The 20,101-nt window shown below is 39.4% G+C and overlaps 1 protein-coding gene, 1 long non-coding RNA gene and 1 other non-coding gene across 4 annotated transcripts in view; 2 read left to right on the plus strand and 1 right to left on the minus strand.

The window, feature by feature from the left end:
* EFCAB6 (EF-hand calcium binding domain 6) overlaps window positions 1-4,566 on the minus strand; it is a 294,900-nt gene extending 290,334 nt beyond the window's left edge. For both annotated transcript variants that reach the window (XM_071219103.1, XM_023588220.2), the window contains exons 1-2: window positions 4,442-4,566; window positions 3,098-3,288 (exon numbers count right to left, since the gene is read on the minus strand). The gene's annotated coding sequence lies outside the window, so the exon portion shown is untranslated. The remainder of the gene's footprint in view (window positions 1-3,097; window positions 3,289-4,441) is intronic.
* An 81-nt stretch (window positions 4,567-4,647) lies between these two features.
* LOC111763665 (uncharacterized) lies at window positions 4,648-18,798 on the plus strand. Its single transcript, XR_002796495.3, has 3 exons — window positions 4,648-4,768; window positions 5,700-5,805; window positions 9,817-18,798. It is a non-coding gene; the product is annotated as an uncharacterized lncRNA (long non-coding RNA).
* On the plus strand, window positions 9,054-9,255 carry LOC111763668 (small nucleolar RNA SNORA73 family). The gene has a single exon (XR_002796498.1). It is a non-coding gene; the product is annotated as a small nucleolar RNA SNORA73 family (small nucleolar RNA).
* Window positions 18,799-20,101: the final 1,303 nt, after the last annotated feature.

The following is a 20,101-nucleotide window of genomic DNA, read 5'->3' on the forward strand; positions in this document are numbered from 1 at the left end:
TTCAGACTTTTCTGTTATCTAATTTTAACCTTGACTTAGGAAGCTAAACAATGCTCTGAGTATGTACGAGGCATGGTGATGAGCTCTGTAGCTTATCCCTGCTTTAAATCATCCTCGATTTAGGTTTTCTAAATAAAGAGAATTTTTTATGGATATGATTACTTCAGAACTTGGGATGTAGAAATTATCAAGGATCATAAAACCAGTGCCCCCCAAATAAGCACTGAGTCACAGGTTATCAAATATACTTCTTAATCACAGGCAAATATAAACTGGAAGGCTCAATCATTAATATATTTGTTTATTTGCCAGAGGAGTATTGATGTCCAGTTTTTAACAGATGCTATTTATACCAGAATCATAACAAAAGTGCCATCCATCTGTCTTGGCATCCAAAGAAAACATAATTCAATACAAGAATAGAAAAATGTGTGCACAGCCAAAGAGAAATGGCACCAGCAGCAAAAATTCTTGGAACTGGTATCATCAGGGGAAAAAAATTGTAAGCAACACAAAAGGTTTGGGCACTTAAGCCCAAATCCTTGAGAAAAATATTCTCCTTGACTATTCTAATAGCAAACAGGTATTATATTTTGGGACATATGCACTATAAAATTCCCTTTTTTTCATTCCCTTTCTCCCACACATTTATTCAGTCATTTACTGAGCATCACACATTTGGACTGTGGGAAAAACAAAGGGTTTGTTGTCAAGCAAACATGGGATCAAATTTGGTCTTAGTATCTACTGTGAAAACTTGCAAGTTAACCTCCTTCTGACCCCATTTCCTCATTTGCAAAATGGAAAAATGTCCATCTTTAAAGTGAGTACTCCTCACCTGGAATCTAGGGACAAAGTCCACGTGTGTACTTTTATAAATCTACAAACTCTGAGATTAAATGCAAAATTTTGCATGAGGTGATCTTTCTAGAAAGAGAATGCATGCTCTCATCAGCTTCTCAAGGGGGCAAAAGACTCCAAAATGGTTATGGGCCACTGCCCTAAAGGTTGGATAGGATCACAGCTAATGTATGCTCAGTGATGGATCAAATATGAAAATATAGATCAGAGAATGCACAAGAGAAAACAGGTAAACAGGTACAAGAGGTGTTGAGTGCTGTCCTGGAGCATTACACAATAAAGGAAGGCAAACTCAAACGCAGGCAGAAAAACTCCATCAGGAGAAAGCAGAAGGGCTAAGGCACCAGGAGCATCGAAACAGTGAGATATTCCTAGATCTGCAGTATCGATGCCTAGACCAGGCTTGGCAGAGAGAGGTGCTCAACGAAGAACTGTTAAATAGATAAGCAAATGATGGAAACCAATCCAAGGGGACAGGATAATATGCACTACAAAGTCCCAAGGAGGGGAAGAGGTGGGGGGAATGGAACTCAGAAAGTGCTACTGGTAAATCTTCAGTTTGAAGTATTCTGTACAAATGGAATAGTCCCCACTCTTGCCCTGAATAGTGAGGGCACTGAGCCTATATTTTTTTTCATTTTATATTAATCTAGGTCTTTCCCAACTTTTATGATGAATCTAGTTCTTTTAGATCTAGGTGCTAGAAAAGTTTAATTTTTTTCTGGAAGAATTAAAAGATCTTATTTGCCGGGACAAAATGAACTTCCTTTTTCTCCCCTTGAGTTGATAGGAAGCTCACAGCTAAATTTGCAGCCCAACTTTATTAACCGATATGGACCATCTGAGTATTTGCTTTCCTCCTCACTTGCTTATTCTATCCACATTTTTCATGATCCTGATTTACACGTTTCTATTTCACCATATTGTAAGTATTGTTATAAGTCATCTCAAAGTCTCAGTGGTACTCACAGAGTATAAATTATATGAATATTTGAGAGCAACAGAGGAAGCTAGTCAACAGCACAAACTGTGCCTGGGACACAGTAAATGCTTATTAAGTAATAGCCACTGGTAACAGTAGCAGTAGTAGTAGTAAACTGCAGAAAAAATAGATGGGAAGAAAAAATGACAGTGGCACCTGAAATAGAAGTAAACAAAACAAAATAGTGAAAGGTCAACACCAAAAGACAGAGGAATGGCAAATGAAGACCTTTAGAACTAGAAGTATATCATTTATGAATAAACTCTACTCCCAGTGTTCCCAAACATATTCCTTCTCTTTATACCTTCTCTTCCAAATAAGGAGGGTATCCTGGTGTAGCAGTTTGATATAATTAATGAATTCCAAAAAGAAATATTGGATTATGCTTGTAATCTGATCTGGGCATGACTGAGTTATTATTAGGGCTTTGATTGGGCCACACCATTAGGGTGCAAGTGTGGGGACTCACAGATAAAAGGCATGGCAAAGGACAGAGTTGGAGCTTTTGATGCGAGGGTTTTTGATGTTGGAGTTTGATGCTGAAGCCTTAAGCTGGAGCCCTGGGAAGTAAGCTCACAGAGGAAAGAGAAGCCGGCCCAAGAAAGAGAGGAACGCTGAGCCCAGGAAGAAGCAAGCGCTGGGAAGAAAGGAACCTTGAACCCAGAGAGTAGCAAGACCCTGGAAGGGAGGAATCCAGGAAGCCTGAACCCTCACAGCCATCAGCAGCCATCTTGCTCCAAATAGACTTTGGTGAGGGAAGTAACTTATGCTTCATGGCCTGGTATCTGCAAGCTCCTACCCCAAATGAACACCCTTTGTACAAACCAACCAGATTCTGGTGTTTTGCATCAGCACCCCTTCGGCTGACTAATACATCTGGATAGTACTGTATTGACAGTTTATTGTTATTAAATAGGACAGGAATCCAATCAATATAATTATGCAAATAGATACAGAGAATTCTTAGATACGTATACATCACAAAAAAGGTCATTTCACTTGTGCTTTTTAAATGAAGAAAGCAATGTTAGCTTCTTTCCTGTAACTCACTCTTCTCATCTATATCATGTTGTTTATTTTTCTATCCTGGCAGATGAAGGAGTCATCTAAGAAAATTTTCAGTGACTCTCAGCATCTACTAGCCTTAAACATTCTTTTTTATTGTATTTTTTTTGAAAATACATGGATTATAAAAAATGTTACATTAAAAAACATGAGTTTCCCTTTTATAAAATGTTCACTTTTGATACACACCTGTAAAGAAGCTTTATTAAAGCAATTGTCTTGTTAACAGCCAGTGGCCTCCCACCAGATTCCTGCTCTGGGTGGGCACCTGGCTATTGAACATCTTCCTGGAGCTGGTTCTGTCTCCATGTGCCGGTCAGCTGTAGGGATCACAGCATGGATGCTGTAGAGATCTCTGGGCATGGGGAAGAGGTGGGTGGCTGGAAAAGGGCAGGAAAAAGGTAGACATAATTGAAGAGCAAAATGTTAAGTCCTGGGTAAGCCTTTCTTGACAATTATCTATGAGAAAACTACCATGAGCCAAGCACTAAATTGAAAGTGGGGGAAAAGGGAAACCACACTAAAATGAAATTCTTGTTCTCAAAGAAGCTTGCTACAGGGTTGGGTGGGAGGCAGACATGTTCACAGATAATCAAAGGGGCCATACCTGATTCACTTGCAAATCCCCAGAACTTAGCCCAATGTTTGTCGAGTTGAAAGTAATGGATAAAACAAAGAGATGAAGGAACAGCAGAATGAGAGAGAATTTATTTACAGAATTTGGAGACATAGATACAATTTAAGAAACATTACTAAATTACTCTTATTAAAAGTGAGGTAAAGAGTTCTCTTAATAAGGGCAAGTCATCTCCGAAGGCAAAGATTTTTAGGAGAGAAGGGGATTGTAGGGGTGACTTAGCCAGTGGTCTGAAGTAAACCCTGTACAACTGTACAGTTCACAAAGTGCTTCCAAACAAAATTTCTGTGGGAGGAAGGGATAACTGTGTCTGTTGTGAAGGAGAAGAGTGAGAGATCTTGTCATGAGACAGAAATGGTATGAATTCTGGCTCTGTTACTTCCTAGTGGTACGATTTTGGACAAGCCCCTTCATCCCATAGGCTTCAAGCCCTCATCTATAACAAGGAGTTAATAACAACACTCAAAAAATTGCTGTGGCGCACAAATTAAATAAGGGACCTGAAAATTTTGTAAATTGGAGAGATTAAGGCATTTGCGCACACGTTTCCCTTCTGATCCTTACAGAGATCCAGGGAGGAAGATGCCACTACCTTCTACATTGTTTATTGTCTGTTGAGGGACAGTGCCAACAACGGTGCTGGGCACACGCAGGCGTTCCACAAATATTTGTTGAAGGAATAAACGAATTACTATCACACCTCCTACGTTACAAATGAGAAAAGGCAGGCTGTGCTGCCAGCCCAGAGCCCAAAGGCTGGGTGGCAGCGCCCGGCCGAATCAGAGCTGTGGGACCCTAAACGCTCCCCGCCCGCCGGCCCCTTCTAGCCACTTCGACTCGCGCCGCCGCCCTATATGAGCGTGGTGGACTGCGCGTAGAGGCCCGCGCCGCCTTACCACGGCCCCCCTTCTCGATTCTCCGCCTCTCGGGGCCCACACTTGTCCCGGCGCGGACCCCCAGGCCGCTCGGCCGCAGACGCCCAACCCATTCGGCGTTTCTGGGACGCTGTTGCCCTGGTTACGACCGCACTCGCTGATTGGAGAATGCCTCTCCACGCCTGCCAAGAAGCGAAGCTCCGATTGGTCAACTGGAGGACACCTACAGAGGGCGAGGAGAGGGGCGGGGCCTGCTCTGCACCGCCGGCTCCGTCCCCGGGAAAGGAGCTTCCGCCGGAAGTCCCGGGAAATGGGAACTTGTCGTCCTACCTGGCGTCTCGAAGTCAAGTGAGTGGGTTTCAGTTACGTGGCCTTTCGCGCGAGCAGGGGGCTCGGACTGCTCCGACCAAATCGCTTAGAGCCGCGTGCCCTGGGGGAATAAATTCTCCTTATTTGAGAAGCGGGTTCTTCATCTGTAAGAAACCAAACTCACTTTCCGGGCCTGGTGGTAAGGATCGAATGGAATAATGTATCCAAAGTCCCTACCCCGTACTATGCTCTTCATAAATGTTAGCACTTATGGTAATTTGTAATTATTTCATTCATTAGCTTGTCAGTGTACCTGTCTCCTCCAGGAGACTGAGCCCTCCTGAAAGCTGGGACTAGCTAGCTTTGTTCACCACTGCAGTCTATGTACCTGAACATAGTAGGCATTCCATAGATATTAAGTGAATGAACGATTATAGGGTTGAGTCGAAGCTCAATAAGTGATGTTAATAATAATAACAGTAGTAGTCGTTGCTGTTGTTAACCCTTTATGAAGCATCTCCTATTGCCAGGTAGAGGTCTAAATTCTTTACCTATAATAAAATCTTCATATATCTTCACAGCAGCCCTATGAAGTAGGTGCTATGATTCTCCCCATTTTTCAGGTGGGAAACAGAGATAGAATATTTTGCCCAAGGACACATAGCTAGTTGGCAGAACCAGACTCAGAACCCAGGCAGGCTTGCTCCAGAGTCCATGCTCTTAACCTCGCTACCATTCTATTCACTTGGGGCAGAAAAGGAGCGAATCAGAGGTGAAGGCTTGCTGATGAGATCTTGAGAGGAATTCCCCACGCACACTTCTCTCAGCAGATAAGTTACACAGCGTGCCCTGCTGTATGCCACAGAGATAGATGTTGTATGGTTACTGCTTTGCAATCTGGATATATTTTACTGGTAAGCTAACCTTCCTACTCATCAAGAGAATTATTTCATACCTTCTGTCCCCTCAGCTCTTTCATATCCTTTACCCTGTCACCCTGATTGAATAACCTCACCTCATATCCAATTGATGAAATAGAATACAAAAGAATGGAACACACTGGCTGTCTCACTTTGGTGAGTATCGCTTTGGTACCCATCTCTCCTTTTGCTCTTGTCCCAAAAGATTAAGGGATCCTTTCCACAGAGGCCATTCCTTCCACTTGTATCCAATCCCATGAACATCTGCCTTCTCTGAGACTTTATTCCTTAGGTCAGCCATTCTGAAAGTGTGGTCTAGGGGTTCTGAGATCCTTTCAGGGAGTCCCTGGTGTCAAAATTACTTGAATAATAATGCTAAGATGTTATTTGCCTTTTGCATTCTCCTTCACTCATGAGGGTATAGTTGAATTTTCCAGAGGCTACACAATAAGTGATAGTTTAACAGATTGAATGCCAAAGAAGAGTTGAGAATCCAGCTGTCATCTCTTAAGCCAGTCATTAAAAAGATTTGCAAAATTATAAAACAATGCCTCTTCTCACTGATTTTATTTCTTTTGGAAACTAGAGACTTTTCGTAAATAAAAGTATTTTTGTTACTTTAAGTTAATAAATATTTTTAATTTTTATCAGTTTTATTTTCCCGTATGGTAAATATTGATAAATATAATCCACATAAACAAAAACTCTTTGAAATTCACAATGATTTTTATAAGTATAAAGGGATCATGAAGTAAAAAAATTTGGCCCTGAGATCAAAAGTCTTCTATCTCATAGCCATCAATCTTACTCTCTCTCTGCTCTACTTTAACCCACTTCTCAGAAGAGATGTCGAAACATACTGTCTCCATTTCAGTTACCATTCACATTGATCTGTTTTTCCAGAGGCATGACAGTATTATTCCCTGGTATCTGGTCAATTTTCATAAATATTTCATATATACTTAAGAAGAATATGTATTCTCTAATTGTTAGAATCAGGGATCTATTATGTCCATTCTTGTTAACTGGATGGGTCAAGTCTTAAACATACTAATATTTTTTACCATATGTATTAATTATTAGTAGACATGTTAAAAATCTACAATTATAATAGATTAATCAGTTTCTCTTTATAAATCTATCAACTTTTATCCATGTGCAGCTTTGTTCTTAAGTGCATATAAGGTTGCAATTGTCATATTTCCCTGATTAAAGGAATCTTTCATTCACTCAACAAATACTTATCATGCACCTACTATGTGCCAGGAAATGTTGTAGACATTGTTCACACAAGTGAACAAACTGGCAAAGTCTTGGACTGCTTACATTCTAATGAGGGTAAGCAGACTATTTTTAAAAATACAAATATAATCACCTAATCTTTGACAAAGGAGCAAAGGCAGCAAAGAATGGAGATAAAATAGCAGTTTCAACAAATGGTGCTGGAACAATTGAGCATATATATGCAAAAAAAGAAAAAATCTAGACCTTACATTTGCACAAAAAATTAACTCAAAATGGATCATGGACCTAAAGGTAAAATGCAAAACTATAAAACTTCTAGAAGATAACATTGGTGAAAACCTTGGTGACCTCAGATTTGGTGATGAGTTTTTAGATATAATAAAAATTTTAGATAAAGAAACATCCATGATTGGAAAGAAATCATAACTTAGACTTATTAAGATGAAAAACTACTGTAAAAGAATAAAAAGACAAGAAATACACTGGAAGAAAATATTAACATATCTGATACTGGACTTATTTCTAAAGTATATAAAGAACTCTTAAAACTCAACACTAAGAAAACAAACAACCCAATTATAAAGATCTGAACAGACACTTCACCAAAGAAGACATACTGATGGCAAATAAGCATTTGAAAAGATGCTCAACGTAATTTGTCATTAGAAAATTGCAAATTAAAGCCATGAGATACCACTACACACCTATTAGAATGGGTAAAATCCTGAAGCCTGACAATAGTGATTGCTGGAAAGGATGTGAAACAACAAGAACTCTCCTTCATTGCAGATGGAATGCAAAATGGTACAGCCACTTTGGAAGACAGTTTGGCAGTTTCTTACAAAGCTAAGCAGTATTATCATACAGTCTAGCAGTTGCACTCCTTGGTTTTTACCCAACTGATTTGAAAAGTTATGACCACACAAAAACCTGCACATGAATGTTTATAACAGCTTTATTCATAATCACCAAAGACTGGAGCAACCAACATGCCCTTCAGTAGATGAATAAACAAACTGGAATATCTAGACCTTGGAGTATTATTCTGCAATAAATAGAAATGAGCTCTCAAGTCACAAAAAGATATGGATGAATCTTTCATGTATACTCCTAAGTGAAAGAAACCAGTCTGAAGCTGATGATAATGTATGATTTCTATTATATGCAAATCTGGAGAAGGCAGAACTATAGATAGTAAACAGATACCGGGGATTTACCAGATTTCAGTGGTTGCCAGGGTTTCTGAGGCAGAGGTGGAAGTTGAATAGTGAAACACCAAGGAATTTTTAAGGCAATGAAACTATTCTTCCTGGTACTGTAATTGTGGACACACAACATAATGAATTATCCAAAACCCATTGAACTTTACAGCAAAGTGAACCTGAATGTACACAAAATAATTTCAGAGGTTGGAGAAATCACAGGGTGGAAGGTGGAGTCTAACAAAACTAGCTAAATTACAAATTTATGAAATAACATTATTGACAGGGATTGGGGGAAGGTGCTGATCTAAGTAACTTTGAAGTGGAGTCTATTCTACTAAAGGGAAATAAAACTATATAGTCACTGTACTCTGGTTGATAAGGTTGTATCCCACAAGGGTATGGGCTAACAATTCTGATACTTCTGTACATGTTTACTGGAATTGAACAATTAAGTACATGATGGTGGATAGTGAGAGCCAGGTTTCTTCTGGAGTAGGAGTTTACAGATAAGAAAAGAGAGGTTAGAATGATCCATGTGGTATAGGGTTGTAGGCACCAGTATGAACTTAAGTTAGCTTAATATAGATCCAGATGGTTACATAAAGAAACGTTTATAGATATGTCTGTGTAAGACTGGGTAGTACACACCCATATATATTTTCTTGCTCTCAGGTAAGGACCCCAATAGCAGTCAGCATAGCCCACATCTTAGTTTCTAAATACCATTCTCAAATAAAAGGGCTCTGTGCTAAAATGGCTTATTCAAGAACTGGGGCAGGAAATATACAAGGTAATCCTGGAGTACCAGGAATTTCATGCCAGGAAGTATCAAAGTGCTTAAAAATGATGGGGGCATAATAATAGGGGAATCTGGGTGCTGGTTAAATGGGAACTCTCTATAATATTCTTGTAAAATTTTTTGCAAATATAAAAACTGTTCTAAGAAAATATATTCCAACACGGATACCCAGGAGGTCACTTCCCCAGGCTCTGTCCTGGTGGTGCAGGGGAGCATAGGGCTCTGTCCAGTGATGTACAGTCCCACTCCACAACGTTGGAGACGAAGCCAGTCCTCGAGCCTGCACCTGCATATTCCTACAGCTTCTTCGAGTCCTGTGGACAATACCTGAGGAGACAAACCATGCAGGAAACAGCTCTCAAGCATACAAGCATACCGATCTAGATCTAGGTTCAGTTTACCACGTGTCCAAAAGAAGTATGCTTTGTCTTGTTTTATTTATTTATTTATTTTTTATAAAGATTTATTTTTATTTATTTCTCTCCCTTCCCCCCCTCGCCCCAATTGTCTGTTCTCTATGTCCATTCACTGTATGTTCTTCTGTGTCCGCTTCTATTCTTGTCAGCGGCCCGGGAATCGGTATCTCTTTTTGTTGCGTCATCTTGTTGCATCAGCTCTCTGTGTGTGCAGCGCCACTCCTGAGCAGGCTGAACTTTCTTTCGTGCTGGGCAGAGCTCCTTGCAGGGCACACTTCTTGTGTGTGGGGCTCCCCTATGCGGGGGAGCATGGCACGGCACTCCTTGCGTGCGTCAGCACTGTGCGTGGGCCAGCTCCACGTGAGTGAAGGAGGTCCTGGGTTTGAACCGTGGACCTCCCATGTAGTAGGCGGATGCTCTAACCATTGAGCCAAGTCAGCTTCCCTATCTTGTTTTAATCTATTGGTGAATTACACTTACACTTTGTACCTTTGTTTCACAGAATTCTCAGAAGAATTCCAAAATACCTCAGATTTGAGGAGAGAAGAGGAACAAAATCTTGACATTGAAATACGAGGAGGGAAAGTGAATGCTATACTATCTTGAAGATGATCATGGAGGCTTTGAAAATTGGCACATGTTTGTCTCCATGTTTAACTTATTAAAAACTGAGTAAATCAAAGAACTCCAGCCATAAAGACAGAATCATGGGAATTTGCTAGAAATGCAAATTTTCAGGTCACCCTAAGACCATATACCAGTTTTAATATCTAATATACTAAATATTATAATCTGTATATTCTGAGAATGAGAGCAAAATAGATTAGCCTATCAAACTAATATGTTTATGAATTCAAATAAAGTTGATTTTGAGAAAAAAAATAGAATTTATTAAAAAACAAAGTAAAATATGAGAAACTCTTATCTCTTACTTTGTTTCCCTAAGGAGAGAAATAACATTCTTCCCAAGAAGGAATGAATTATATGACTGATGAACCTGTAGAGAGAATTAGGTGCATGTGACCTCACTCCTGTGTTGGGTATCTGCCAGTATGTGGGCACCAGGTATTCTGGTATGTTCTTGGTCATGCAGTAACTACCAGTGATGGCCTTGCTCTCCTGCCTGAGACTGGGTGGGTATATTCAGTTCAGAAATGTAATGCTAGCAAACCCATAGACTAATGGGCACCAACATTGTTTTTATCAGTTATAGAGAAGTAAGTTTGATCTCATACAGATTTATCATTTCTGCATTCTGTTGACTCTGCATTTGGGTGGGACAGAGGATGTGTTTGTCTTGTTTTAATCTGAGCTGCAAACCCAAACATTGACGATGCATATTATAAAGAAAGATAATACAATATAAGGGATATAAAAGAGTGACCAAGCTAGATGCTTATTTATATAGGATGGTCAGGGGAAGCTTCTTTGGTAAGGTACACAGGAGCAGTGACTTGAAGGAAGTGAGAGAAAGAGCCAAAAGAGATGTGAAAGAAGAGCTTTCCTTGAAAAGGGTAGAGCAGATACAAAGACCTGAAGCAGGACTGTGCCTGGCATATTTGGGAAATATCAAGAGACCAGTGTGGCTAGAACGGGGATAAGGAAAAGAGTGACTGGTGATGAAGTCAGAAAGTTTGGGGAGAGGGCAAATCAAAGAGAGCCTGGTATTCCATTGTGATGACTTTGGCTTTTGCTTTGAGTGAAATGAAAGCCATCGGAGGGTTGTGAACTGAGAACAAAGTGCTTTCACTTAAATTTCCAAAGGACCTCTCTGCCTACTATGTTGAGAATAGTCTGTAGAGGGACAAAGATGGAAGTAAAGAAACATTTAACTTTTTCTTTTAGAGATTTATTTTTTTAAATTTATTTCCCCTCTCCTCCCCCCCCCCAGTTGTTTGCTCTCTGTGTCCATTTGCTGTGTGTTCTTCTGTGTCCGCTTCTATTCTTGCCAGCGGCCCGGGAATCAGTATCTCTTTTTGTTGCATCAACTTGCTGCATCAGCTCTCCGTGTGTGTGGTGCCTTTCCTGGGCAGGCTGGACTTTCTTTCGCGTGGGCAGTTCTTTTTACGCGGCACACTCCTTGCATGTGGGGCTCCCCTATGTGGGGGACACCCCTGCGTGGCACGGGACTCCTTGCACACTTCAGCACTGTGCGTGGGCCAGCTCCACACTGGTCAAGGAGGTCCTGGGTTTGAACCAAGGACCTCCCATGTGGTAGGCGGACGCTTTATCCGTTGAGCCAAGTCCGCTTCCCACATTTAACATTTTAATTTCCATAGTTAACTTAATAAAAATCTAAAGTTAACCAGGATCTATCTTTAATCTCCCAAAAAATTTCAATCCTTAGACTGTTTTAATTCCAAGAGCCTTCTTCTTGTCGTCCATGCTTTATCTAGTATTTTAATTTTATCTATTTTGGGGTGCCCAAATTAGTCATTATTGCTCTTAATTTATGTAGTATTTAAAAACATTTATGCAAATGTTTGTTTAGATTTGCCCATGTTTTTCAGTTTCCTTGATCATGATTTTTTTTCTGGGCCCATTGTCTTTCTTTTTTCAAGTGTTTACATAAATTCTTTCATATAAAGGATGGTAAACTCTCAAGCTTTTGTTTCCCTGAATATATCTTGAAACCTCATTGAATGATATTTATTTGGGTTTAATAGTCTAGTTGACAGTAATTTTCTCCATTTCTTCTTAAATCACCCCAGTCTGGATTCTGCCGTTATCATCCCACTATAACTGTTTGTCAGGATGACCAGTTTTTCCATGCTACCTAATCTAAGTAAAATTTTTCCTTACCTTACTTGACTTCTCAGTAGTTTTCAACTAAGTTAATCACTCCTTCAACATACATTTATTGGTTGAAACACATTTATTGACTTCTCTAATACTGCACAGTCCTGGTTTTCATCCTACATCATCAACTACTCAGTTCTCTGTCCTCACTGGTGGTTATTCCCTCTGTGTGCTTTAAATGTTACAGTTCCTCTGACTCTCCTAGTTCTGTGCCGTACACTTATGTCCAGCCTTGACCTCTTGTTTGTATCAGAAACCATTCAGATTTAAGCTATCCACATCTGTTGCACCAACCTCCCCAAATCTTACCCATTTCAATAAATGCAAATATCCTGCTCTTCATATAACTCCCCCTCTTTATATTAAGCATCTATTAATGATTCTTGTCTGAGTCAATCTTCACTTGATGGTTGCAAAGTGATAGCTTTTCAACTCTAATATTCCTACTGTAAGTTTCCATACTCTAATTCTTTATTTCCTGTTTTCTCCCTCCTTTAACCCTTTTTAATCATCTTTTTCCCTCTTGGTTCACATCACCTTATTAAGCGTCTAAAAAGTATTGTGCACTTACTTGTACAAGACAGTGTCTTAAGCACTTTATATGTGTTCACTTCCTGTATTCCTCTCCATCAGGATGGTTCTATCTAATCAGCTAATGCTTTCCCCAAAATTTCAAACCTACTCATTACCGTTCAGTTTTCCCTTCCTACAATGTTGTTTTTATTTTTTTTAAGCTCTAAATTGCTAGGGTGCTAAAATTTAGCAAAATATCTAGTGAATATGAAAATGAGTGCCAATAACTGTGACAAAGAGGGGACCATAAGGAAGTAATTATCTCTGAAAATCTGAAGAAATAACACATGATCTTGATTTATACGAGAGGGTCTGTTACTGCAGAGTGAATATGAAAAACAATTTATACTCTTTTAAAATTAAATGGTCTAAAATGTTTTTCATTTAACATGTAATTTACAAGAGGAAAATTTAGCAAATGTGTAGCACACATAATTATGTTGGGGCTCCATGAGTATTCCATTGTACCTCTCTGAGACCAATCATAAGTTCTTAGTATCTGTCAACTTCTTGAAATTATACAGTAAGTTAGAAAAAGAATATACTTAAAAATAGAAATGTTCAGTCATATACCTTAGTACTAAAACTATTTTTTTTTAAGATTCAGAGGGAGTGGATGTGGCTTAGGCTGTTGAACACTCTGCTCTTGTGTGGGAGGTCCTGGGTTCAGTTCCTGGTGCCTGTTGGAGAAGGAAAGCAAACAATGACCAGACAGGTGAGAGAACTATCTGGGGAGGGGAGATAAATGAAGAAAACTACATTAAATAAAAAGCTTCAGAGGGGAATAAGCAGTCCCTCAAGGTCATGAAACAAGTTAGGCAGCCAAGTAGAAAAATCTGACAATTCTGTTTCTGGTGAAATATTTATTTTAAATTTTATATAGGCTGAGGCTAATATGTTCAAGAGTATAAACATTTTCCCTTTGGATTACCTTTCTGGCTCATGTTTTTTATCCATTCTGTCAGCCTATATCTTTTGCTTGGCAAGTTTAATCCAGTCACATTCAAAGATATTACTGTAAATGCATTATTTACTTCCAACATTTTATTCTTTGGTTTTCATAAGTCATACCTTATTTTCATCTGTCATTTTACCCTTTTGGTTATCCTTTCTGATAGTCTTCCCTTCTACATTCTCTTCCAAGTCTCTTTCCCCTGTCTTTTCCTTTTGGGTTGTAGGGCTCCCTTTACTGCTTCCTGCAATGCCAAACTCTTTTATGAACTCTCTTAGTTTCTATTTATTTGTGAATATTTTTAACTCACCTTCATATTTGAAGGACAATTTTGCCAGATAAAGAATTCTTGGCTGGTAGTTTTTCTATTTCAGTATCCTAATTATATCATACCACTGTCTTCTTGCTTGCATGGTTCCTGATGAGAAATCTGCACTAAGTCTTACTGGACATCCCTTGTATGTTGGTTTGCTTCTCCCTTGCAGCTTTCAGAATTTTCTTTTTATCTTTGGCATATGACATTCTGAGTAGTTTGTGTCTTGGAATAGGTCTATTCAGATTTATCTGATTGGAGTATACTGCACTTCTTGAACATATAAATTCATTTATTTCATGAGAGTTGAGAAATGTTCAGCCATTTCCTCAAATACTCTTTTTGCCCCCTTTCCCTTGTCTTCTCCTTCTGGAACTCCCATGACACATATGCTGTTGTGTTTCAGGTTACCATTCAACTCCCTGAGCCCCTGCTCAGTTTTTTTCCATTCTTTTCTCTCTTTCTCTGTTTTTCTCTCTCTTCAATGTCAGCTGTTCTGTCTTCTGTAATTTTTCTATAATTTCAAATCTGTTATTGTATGCCTCAAATGTATTTTTAATCTCACCTATTGAGTCATTCATTCCCATAAGTTCTGTTACTTTTCTGTTCAGGTTTTCAATTTCTTCTCTGTGCTCACCCAGTGTCTTCTTGATATCCCTTGTCTCTTTATCCATATTGTCTTTCAGCTAACTGCATCACTCTCCCTTTTCCTGGGGAAGTCAACCCCTGTGGTCCCCTCTGTCTCTTGCGCTGGCCAGAGGCTAGAGAACTCAAAGCTGTCTGCTCCAAGGGTGGGGAGAATGGGCACCTGCAGCTGCAATTTTTACTCAAAGACATTTCCCATCACAATTCTTTGTCTTTGCCCCTCTATCTTCTGGGTGTTGTCCAGCCTTCCCCTGGTATCCTAGTCTTCAGAATATTTTTTCCAGGCCATTTCTGCCTGTCCTCTAGGTATTTTTCTGAGAAGCAAGTCCTGTGTCTCTCTACTCCTCCACCTCCGAGGAAGTCTGCCACTTGTTTTTTTGTACATCTACCTTTTTGTCCCTCATTTCTTCCATTGTAGCCTTCTTTTCTTTAGAGTTGATCTTTCGTAGTGAAAAGTTATATCCTCTTCTCATTTCTTTTTCATGTATATTTTAGATATTTGCTTTGTGGGTACCATGAGGTTTATATTTAATATACTAAATCTGAATTGACACCACCTTAACTTAGTAGTGGTCCAGGCACAGCCTGCTGCCTTTGCCTGTGATCCACAAATAAATCCTGTGCTCCAGACTGTGTTAGCCTGACTCCCAGGATGGGTGAGGAATGTGGGCTGACTCCCTTCTTAGAAGTTTGCGATAAAATACATCCCTAGCACATTTGTTCCCTTTTTTCCAAGCATATGTAAACAACATTCACTGGAAACAGCATGGCTCAAATATGTCCAATTTATGGTGCCTGACTCCCCCACACTCTCTCCCTTGATATATCTGTTCCTGGTGTGATGGGAGCAGGGTCCCTCAACAGTGGCACAAGCTGCATGTGGTAGCGCTGACTTTTCTCAGTCTCTTCTCTATGTGAGTGAAATGCTTCTACATTCAGAACCTGTGTGTGTTTTGCTTTTACTGATGACCCCAACATCTGCAAAGCAAGGAGTGGGTTGATATCCCAGCTAGGATTGCTGTTCCAGGTAGCAGGCCTTGTTATGCTCTTGCTAGTTTCCATGCAGTGAGACCCCTCCTTTGGAGGCTGACCTATAGTTTAGCACAGCAAACTGGGTGCTGGCAGTTTGGCACAGCAAGCTGGATACCGACAGTCCAGCAAATAGCATACATAATCTCTGTTCCTATCCCTTCCAGTCATCCTCTTCATATTCTTGTCTCAAATTAAATCTCCACATTTTGTGTGCCCAATAACATAGAAATATGATCATTTTATGCATTTGTATTTTAAATCATATAAGAAAAAGTAGAGCTGCATATTTAGAATACATTAATACTAGCACTAATATGTTACCATGTCTTTACCTTTATCATGGATCTATATTTTTTCACATGGTTTGAAGTTATTGTCCAGTGTCTTTTCCTTTCATCCTGAAGGACTATCTTTAGCATTTTCTTGTAGGACAGGTCTGGTGGTAACAAACTCCCTCAGCTTTCGTTTATCTGGGAAAATCTTGATTTCTCCCTCATATTTGAAGAACAGTTTTGTTGGATTCACAATTCTCGATTAACATTTCCTTTTGGAACTTTAAGTATATAATCCTACTGCTTTCTGGCCTTCTTTTTTCTAATAAGAAATCGGCATTTAAGGATCCCTCGTATGTGATGAGTAGCTTCTTTCTTGCTGCTTTTAGGATTCTTTGTCTTTAGCCTTCAGCAGTTTGACTGTATTGTCTTGGTGTGGGTCTTTTTTAGTTTATTCTACTTTGAGTTTGTTGGTCTTCTTGAATGTATATGCTCATGTCTTTCATCAAATTTGGGACATTTTTGCTCATTATTTTTTCATGTATTCCTTCTGCCCCTTGCTCTTTCTCTTCTCCTTCTTGGACTCCCATAATACATATATTGATATGCTTCACATCCAACAGGTCCCTTAGGCTCTTCAGACTGAATAATTTCAATTGTCCTTTCTTCAAGTTCCCTGATTCTTTCTTCTGCCTTTTCAAGTCTCTTAAACCTTTCTAGTATATTTTTTGTTTCCTTACTGCGATTCTTCTTCTTCAGAATTTCTGATTGGTTCCTTTTTAAGCTTTCTAATTCTTCCTTTTGTTCATGCATTATATTCCTGGTTTCATTTAGTTCTATGTCCATGTTTATACTGAACTTAACTTAGCTCATTGAACTTATTTAGGAGAGTTAACTTAGTGTTTTTGATTAGTTGTACTAATGTCTGGGCTTCCTCAAGGATAGTTTCTGTTGTTTAATCTGTTCCTTTGAATGGGTCATGTTCCTTTGTATGTTTTGTGATTTTTTTGTTGAAATCTAATCTGGACATTGGATATTTTTATGTGTTAAGATTCTCCCCCTTCCCCAAGGGCTTGGTGTAGTTTGGCTCCATGTCAAGGCTCTTCTTCAACGCTTAGCCCAATTTATATTGAACCTATAAATCAGTGCATGATGAACAGTTAGGTTCTTCTCTGATCTCTCTGAACATGTGTCTTGCCCTGGTCATGCACAGTAGTTTTCAAGAATTCCCCAGTATGCATAAATGTTTCCCCTCCAAAAAAGGAGTTTCTGTCCCCCAGAATTTCTTCCTGAGCCCCTGGGCACTGTGCTCTATGTCTCAATCTCAGTCTTTTACCTCCAGGAAACTAAAGTCTGCTTGGATCCACTCTACCTCACTTTACCCCATCTCTGGCCCAGGTAAATCCCGCATCAGGCAACACTCCCACACCTTGAGTCAGCCTTCGAGGAACAGTTGGGGCCAATGTGCAAACACATGCAATTTACTCCTTCAGGTGTGGTGACAACCAGGCACTAGGACCCACACTGGGAAATGTGTGTAGGCTGCCAAGCCACCATTAGTTCGACAGCCTGCCACGCCAAGCCCAGGGGCAAGGAGGGACAGGCAGGGCAAGTAAGCATGTCTTGCTGCTTTCCTACATTTTTTTTTAAGATTTATTTTCTTTATCTACCCCTCCTTGTTTACACTTGCTGTCTGCTCTCTGTGTCCATTCACTGTGTGCTCTCTCTGTCTGCTTGTCTTCTCTTTAGGAGGCGCCAGGAACCAAACCTGGAACCTCTAATGTGGGAGAGTGGCACTCAATCGCTTGAGCCACCTCCTGTCCCTGCTTTGTTGTGTCTCTCATTGTGTTTCCTCTTTGTGTCATCTTGTTGCATCAGCTTGCCACACCAGCCCATCTCATGAGCTCTCTGTCTTGTTTGTCTCCTCCAGAAGGCAATGGGAACTAAACCTGGGACCTCCCATGTGGTAGACAGGAGCTCAGTTGCTTAAGCCACATATGCTTCCCTGCTTTCTTTCCTACATTTTTAGGTTTTCTTTTTCCCAATTCATTAGTTGCTGAGTTGTGGTCTATCTGCAGTCATTTTTCAGTTCTAGGAAAGTCGATTCTAACAGATTCTGCCAAATTTTCACTGTTTCTAAGGGGGTACATTTGCCTGGGGTATCTTACTCTGACATCCTGCTGAAATCACCCCTCAGGACCTAAAATTATAGTTTTATGATTACAAAAAGTGTATATATATAAGAAGAGATGCATAGAATGAGCTCTGGGAGAGTCTCAAACACAAGCTTTGGTGTCAGTTCCATGTGGAGTCAAACCTGTCGCCCTCCTGGCACATGTGCAGTTCAATCAAGGGAACTCCCTTTGTACTATTTTCAGTCTTGAGACTTTTTTGTAAATTTGAAATTATTTCCAAATTAAAACTTAGAGAAACTTGCGGGTTTTCTGCATAGTACTTATTAGCAGTTATTTACTTTGTATACCTTTTTATTGTTCATTGCTATAAACTAGACTAAAATCTGTATTACAGTCTCCATGAGGGCAGGGACCATGTCTGTCTTGTTCACACTTATGTCCTTAGCATGTTCAGCATGTCACTCAAAGCCTTCTACATAGTAAACACAATAAATGTTATTGAATATTGTCATTATTAATAATTTCACACTTTCCAGGGACCAGGCATTCTGCTACGCACTTTATCCTGTCATTTTGATTCATCCATGCAACAATCCTGTGGGAGTTATCTGAAATTTAAGGATGGGGAAATTGACTTTCAGATGTTAAGTGACCAATGTATCTATAAATCCATATTACTGAATGTACTAAGAACTTGCTTTAGCACATAATTTTCTTAAAATGCAGTTTTGTGTGTGTTTCATGCATAAAATACATTACTACAGTGGCTTGAAGACTTTTACTTTAAACCATAAAAAGAAACGTATTTTACATCATAACACTGTGCCCACAAAAACATACATATATGTACATATATCATTAAAATAATTTTTCACTAACAGTGCTTATCCTAACTGCACGTATAACATTCAGTTACTATTTAATTTATAATTCGCAACCTCCGACCTCCCTAACAAGTGGCAATCCACTGTTTGAAAAAGTATTTATTATAGCATGATCACAGCCACAACTACACCCAAGATTACACTCTAATTTTTCCAAATTTACATTTTCTAGCTAAGAACTATCACTTTCTTTGTCTTCCTTGTCTTAACTTACAACAGCATTGTTAGCAGTTGACTTTCTTTTTTACTGTAATTTTGCATAAGAAAATAACATTTTAATGACTGTACTAGTGTTGTTATATATATGATAATGTATCAGAGTCATACGAAGTAGAGAACATTAAGGCTTCATGATGTGAATTATCCAAATATATATATGGTTGCAGATTTGATGTGGATCTTCAGGAGCTCAAATGAAAACCTAACATTGTGAATGTTAAATGGCTAAAAGCCAAAGATTTTCTGCAGTTTAACAGTGTCATAACAGGTATCCTCAGGATACTATGAAGTTAGAAAGGAAGAGCCTTCTTAGGGAAGGCTTCCTAGAACAGGTGTTCTTAAACTTAGATGCTTATTGGAATCATTTGGATGGTTTATTAGAAACTGGAACATCCCAGGCTATACATCCAGATGACCTAATTGATTAGTTCTGCCAAGGGTCATAAGCATTGTATTAACTATATTGTTGTGTAACAAATTATCCCAAACTTAGTGACTTAAAACAACAAACAAAATTTTGATTATTTTATAGTTTTTTTGGTTCAGGAGTCTGGGCACAGCTTAGATGCTTCTGGATCTGATGGCACTCAAGCTGTTGGCTAGAGCTGCAGACTCATCTACAGGCTCAGCTGAGGTAGAATTCATTTCCAAGCTCATTGACAGGATTGTTGGCAGGTGTTGTTCCCTCACTCTGTGGGTTTCTCCACAGAGCTGCCTCAAGACCTGTTAGGTGACTTCCTTAGGGCAAGTTGACTGAGAGAACACTCCAAACAGGAGCCACAGTCTTTTGATAACCTAAGGTTGGAAGTGATATCCCATCACTTTGCTATGTGCTATTTATAAATAATATAATAAATGAGGCACAAAATCCAACTCATATTCAGTGGGAGATTACACAAGGGCATAAACATATGGAGGCTGAGATCATTGGGGTTCCATCCTAGAGACCGTCCACACAGGCAC

The sequence above is a fragment of the Dasypus novemcinctus genome, chromosome 12, assembly GCF_030445035.2.
Source record: "Dasypus novemcinctus isolate mDasNov1 chromosome 12, mDasNov1.1.hap2, whole genome shotgun sequence".
NCBI classification, from domain to species: Eukaryota; Metazoa; Chordata; class Mammalia; order Cingulata; family Dasypodidae; genus Dasypus; species Dasypus novemcinctus.